Raw genomic sequence first — 6,000 nt, 5'->3', positions numbered from 1 at the left:
GCCGCTAGGGTTTATCGGGTGTTAGCGGCCGTCGTGAGTTCCCTTCGGGAACGGATACGATAATTTACTTTTTTTTACTTATGTATGAAGTGAAAATATAGGCTACGTTTTACTATTATTATTATTATTGTAAAGCTTTCCTTTTGATCTTGTTTCTTATTGTTGTGACCTTTCCACAATAATTGTGTTGCATTGTCAAAAAAATGAACTGCATGGTCGCTCGACCCGCAGGCCCGGGCCAAAATGGTACTCGAACGAGGTGATGTGCTGCTCCCCGAGTGCGGTCACCAGTAACTCTCACGAAGAAGCTGGTGAAGAGGGAGCTAGCTCGGGAGAACAGACAACGACGGACAAAGATGAGGAGCTTAATGTTAAACATGTCCTCCAGGGTGGTGACGCGGAGCTGTTCAAAGATTGGGTTCGTGCGCGACCACGGTGGCAGACCGAAGAAGCCGCGGATAGCGCACTTCGTTAGACGTGTGAGGGGCTCCATGTTGCCAATTTGAAGTGACGGATAAAAGGCGTTGGAAGCGTACGACAACCTGCCCTGGATCATCGACCTGTAAAACAGGATCTTTTGCTCCCAGGAGAGCTGCCCATCTACCATTACGCCCAGGTACCGCGCTTGTTCCACAACTGCAAGGACTGCATTCCCACAGCGAATGTTAGCTGTGTCAGGGGCTGGGTCCCATCGTCTCCAGCGAGACGTCCACCTCACACCTATCTGCATTTTTAAGCTCAGCTGCCTTCGTGATCTTGGCAGCTACATGTATGCCCGCGACAGAAAACAATGGAGTAACTGCCCAATGGTACTGACGTTCTATACCAAACTACGAGGCAGCGCTAGCACATCTTGGATGCGCACTCCGACAGTCTTCCAACTTGGAAGGTTCGAGGTCATAGTAATAAATAACATAGTAGCCACTAGAAAAGACCATCCATCACTGGCTTAACCATCCAAAAAGAGCCGTGCCTCCCCAACGATATGATATAATTATATCTATATTTATTACAACATCTCATGACTCGGTGGAAACATCGGCCAATGTTAAGAGAGTGGGTGATTGCCAACCACGGCGAGAAATAAAAATATGGGGAGGGAAAAAGAAAGAGTAGCAAAATGAACAGCAACAACAACTCCGTAAAGAAAGATAATGTCAAATAAAAAACAGTGAAAACACAGAGACGCACAGGACATGTGGATAATGAGCTATTTATGATGAGGCGCTCTTTTGCATGCCCTTGTCGTCTGGGTGGTCTCGCGATTCGCGATTAGACAACCGTTGTCTTTAACCCTTATGCAGTGCAAACACACTGCCTCGAGCCGCACTGCACCACTGTCCACTGTCTAACATCGACATGAACATGAAGAACGAAGGAGGTGCGAGAAGCGGGTCCGGACTGTCGAATATGCGTGGTTTGCCCCGGTATTTATGACCAGAGAGTAGTATAATACCATTGCTCAGCATTGGTATTTTACTATGTTACTACTACCTGGTCAAGATTCATCGCAAGCAACTTCGGCATATGCTTGGCATCTTCTTCCATGGCACCATTTCAAACAGTGATCTGTATCAGCTTGCTCACACTGAGCCAATATCTTCTATGGAAAAGCGATCGAGTGTTTGGTGACGACGGCACGTCTAATCTTATCCATAGTCTTGACATAGCAGACTCAGTGGAGGACGTTCAGGTTGGTTGTAACTCTGAGGTTCATGCCCCTAGGCAATCAGACTACTAGTATGCATGCGGCATGAAACTCAGTGTTGCAACCAGCCACCTGAACGTCCTCCTGCTGAGTTATGTTCTAAGCTCCGTTTTTGACATTGAGCACTACTCTCTGCAGCTCGGCGATCTACAGACTTGCCATAGCCTTGGTTACATTACTGTCTACGTGTCGCTTATAGGGCTTGAAAGTGATGACGTCAAAATGGCCAGGGAGTAGTAAGTTGACATCAGATTTCTATTTTTGGATCCAATAAGGTGTGACTTTGCTATTGCCTAAGTATGTGGGTGCATAGCAACCCACTCATGTCGCATGCAGGTGTGACTTTTATTTCGCCACCAGTTGTAACCCCGCCCCCAGTAGCCAAATCAGTCAGTTTCACTGGTTACATCACCTTGTTGAGAGTAAGACGGCTTGAAATGTGCTTGGATCCATACAAAAACTGGATCCAAGTGGATCCAATTTTTGAATTTTTGAAATTGTTGCTATGCTGTGACGTAGCACTTTCAAGCCCTATTGACGCAAGAGTTTGTTACGTGCTGACATTTGAGGCAACAAAAATTTGGGCTATGACTGTCACCTCTTGCGTGCGTTTCGGAAGGTGGATGAAACCCGGTACCCAGCCATTCTAGCCTACTTCAAGTACTACAGTCTAATAATAATAATAATAATACCACAGCACGCGTAATAATATAATTATGTGGGTATAATTATACGTTCCGCTTCTGTCCTATCTCCTATGATCAAATTCCATTATCAAGGTAATTATTAACACGGCGCACTGATGACCTGTGACGCCAGATCATGGATTGTCGGCCAGATTTCTCCATGTAAGCTTGTCCAGAGCGATGGCCCTCACATTCCCCAGCTGACTGCTGCGCTTCAAGTCGATGTTCCTCCTCTGTAAGTCGCTTGTGATGCGCGTCGCAATGGATGTCCTTGGACGTCCACGCCCAGCCTTGGCATCTCCCGCAAAATAGCCCGTCAGCGCGATCCATAGCGGCGCATCCCTGTCCATACGGAGAATATGGCCGGTTAGCTGCCATCTTCTCCTGTCCACGATGTCAGATAGTGGTTCCGTGTTGCACCTCTCATACAGCTCAGTATTTGACATCCTGGCTGGTCTAGTTTCTGGCCTAGTTTCTCTTAATTTGCTAGATCCTACATGTATATATAGGATTTGGTCATATTTTCAACTCAAAATGGGTGTCGCACGAGCCTAGGGAAACGTATGTGACCAATTCTTCCGTGGTAGGTCTTAGTAGATATGGAGAGTTGAATGAGAAATTTTTTCAAATGCTAACATCTATGGCTCATCTCCTTGCGCAATATTACTAAGGCCTGTGCCCTATTTTTCGAATCCTATATTATAGGATTTGAGATTTTACTGGACCTTGTTTTATCCTTAAAACTGGTAGTTTCACGACGGCATGTGCAATATGTCGTCATGAAACCACCCCGTGCCACACCTGTAATGTTCTTTTGCACATTCACGGATTCAGTCCTTTCCATGACACCAGCTTAACAATGCTGCTCAAAGTTCCAATTCTTGCTGAAAATTGGTATTTATGATGTCCGATGAATCTGAAAAGTAAACATTCATGCCTCAAACATATTTACAGCTTCTATGAAAACCATTATGCCATTAATATGGGTCATGAATGACTCATGATGACCAATAACAACGGCATAAAGGTCATACATTTTCAAATGCTATATATAGGATGTTTTGCCAGCAAATTAAGAGATACGGATAGTGGCTTGGTTGCACCCCAATTTTTCCATGCAATAAATGAACTCCCCATCCAAAAACGAACGAAGAGCGACCCACTACAGTCTACAGCTACCGGTAGCTGCTGGCTGTGGCGATGGTGAAAGAGAGAGAGAGAGAGAGAGAGAGAGAGAGAGAGAGAGAGAGAGAGAGAGAGAGAGAGAGAGAGAGAGAGAGAGAGAGAGAGAGAGAGAGAGAGAGAGAGAGAGAGAGAGAGAGAGAGAGAGAGAGAGAGAGAGAGAGAGAGAGAGAGAGAGAGAGAGAGAGAGAGAGAGAGAGAGAGAGAGAGAGAGAGAGAGAGAGAGAGAGAGAGAGAGAGAGAGAGAGAGAGAGAGAGAGAGAGAGAGAGAGAGAGAGAGAGAGAGAGAGAGAGAGAGAGAGAGAGAGAGAGAGAGAGAGAGAGAGAGAGAGAGAGAGAGAGAGAGAGAGAGAGAGAGAGAGAGAGAGAGAGAGAGAGAGAGAGAGAGAGAGAGAGAGAGAGAGAGAGAGAGAGAGAGAGAGAGAGAGAGAGAGAGAGAGAGAGACAGAGAGAGACAGAGAGAGACAGAGACAGAGAGAGACAGAGAGAGAGACAGAGAGAGAGAGACAGAGAGAGAGACAGAGAGAGAGAGAGAGAGAGAGAGAGAGAGAGAGAGAGAGAGAGACAGAGAGAGAGAGACAGAGAGAGAGAGACAGAGAGAGAGACAGAGAGAGAGACAGAGAGAGAGAGACAGAGAGAGAGAGACAGAGAGAGACAGAGAGAGAGAGAGAGAGAGACAGAGACAGAGAGACAGAGACAGAGACAGAGACAGAGACAGAGACAGAGACAGAGACGGAGACAGAGACAGAGACAGAGACAGAGACAGAGACAGAGACAGAGACAGAGACAGAGACAGAGACAGAGACAGAGAGAGACAGAGAGAGACAGAGAGAAAGAGAGACAGAGAGAGAGACTGGCAGAGACAGACAGAGGCTGCGCGACGGTGAAAGCAATCGCAAGCGCTGTGGACCTTTCAGCTGTGCCAATCAGTTGCCGTGTGAGTAAGTACTCAGTAGCTGGTATTTGCTGGCACAAAACTCGGAGACGTAGAAAACTGATACCCTGGTTATGTGCTGCGTGACTGGCTGTGCGCTACCAGCTCGGCCTTCAAGCATTGAGCACTACTACTAGTACTACTACTAGTACTGACTATGATGTAACCTAACACTGGCAACCGCGGAAGGTTGTAGTAAGGTCACTGTTTCCGAACACAGTGTCCTCCACCTTGTTTCATGCTGTCAATCTAACAATTGACTAGTACTGACTACTACTGTGTAGTGTGTAGTGTGTAGTGATATTATGTCTACCGGTATATATAGAGTATAACTATGCGGTTACACTCTCCGACTACGTCATGATGTATTGCTTAGAAACTCGCATACCCTGCAACTACAGTGCAAGCCTGTATTTATTTTAGGCTGTAACACTAACATACAGCGTGCTACTGCTAGTTTTGTTTTGCAGGATCATGGCTAACCTACATGTACAATCATGTACATAGTACTAGTAGTAGTAGCTACAAATAAAAATTAATGATCCGCCAGATCTAGAGGGAGATGTGGGTCCACACAGCCCCCCAATGTCCCATACATGCCATGGCCGCCTACTCACATACATGTACATGGCACTAGTCTGTACCCGCTTTTTTCCGCTACATCAGTACACGTACACCTATCCGGCTATCGCCTATCGAGTATCGTTGCTATCACTGTATCAGTATCAGCTATCACTAGTATCAGTGTCCAGGTGTCACTGCAATGCAATGACTAGTATTATAATAGTATTATGTCATGACAGATGTAGAACTGTTCCGATGATCTGATCGGATCGCACTCGGGCGGATCAAGCTTCAAGCTTCAAGAATCAAGGCATCATCGCGGAGGACGCGAACTCCGACTCCGAGTCTCCGACTCGATCTACTCAGTGCATGCACTGACGTCACTGAGTCTGTATGTCACTTCACAATGTCATGACCATGATGACAGCCTTGACAGGACTGTTTTACTACTCACTTCGGGAAGCTTCTGTTCACTTGACCACTACTGCACTACCACTGCTTGACACAAGTCAAGTACAGATACGTAGTCTACGTACATGGACAGCATGTAAAAAAAACAGTCCAACACAATCATGACCTTTGTCTTTTTTGTAGCCGATCTTCCAAGCTGCAAGGCCGGCTTGCAGTACAATCATGCAGTACTACTAGTACTAGTACAGTGCTGGCAACTGAAATCTGACCTCCTTGGCGGCGCGGCGCGCGGCCAAGGGGTCGGATTTCAGTTGCCAGCACTGACACAGTCATGATGTAGCACAGACAGTCAGTCACATGGCCGGTCACTACGTAGATCTACGTGTACGTGTAGGCCATGGCCATGCCAGGGCCGGCCGAGCCGCCCAGGCGCGTGCACCATCGATGCATCATTCACATCAAAGGCGATCGTACATCATACTAGAATGATCTATGAGGCACGCGATCGCGATGCT

The sequence above is a fragment of the Sycon ciliatum genome, chromosome 2 (assembly GCF_964019385.1).
Source record: "Sycon ciliatum chromosome 2, ocSycCili1.1, whole genome shotgun sequence".
NCBI classification, from domain to species: domain Eukaryota; kingdom Metazoa; phylum Porifera; class Calcarea; order Leucosolenida; family Sycettidae; genus Sycon; species Sycon ciliatum.
The sequence above is the reverse complement of the archived record's forward strand: the minus strand, read 5'-3'. Positions refer to the sequence as shown.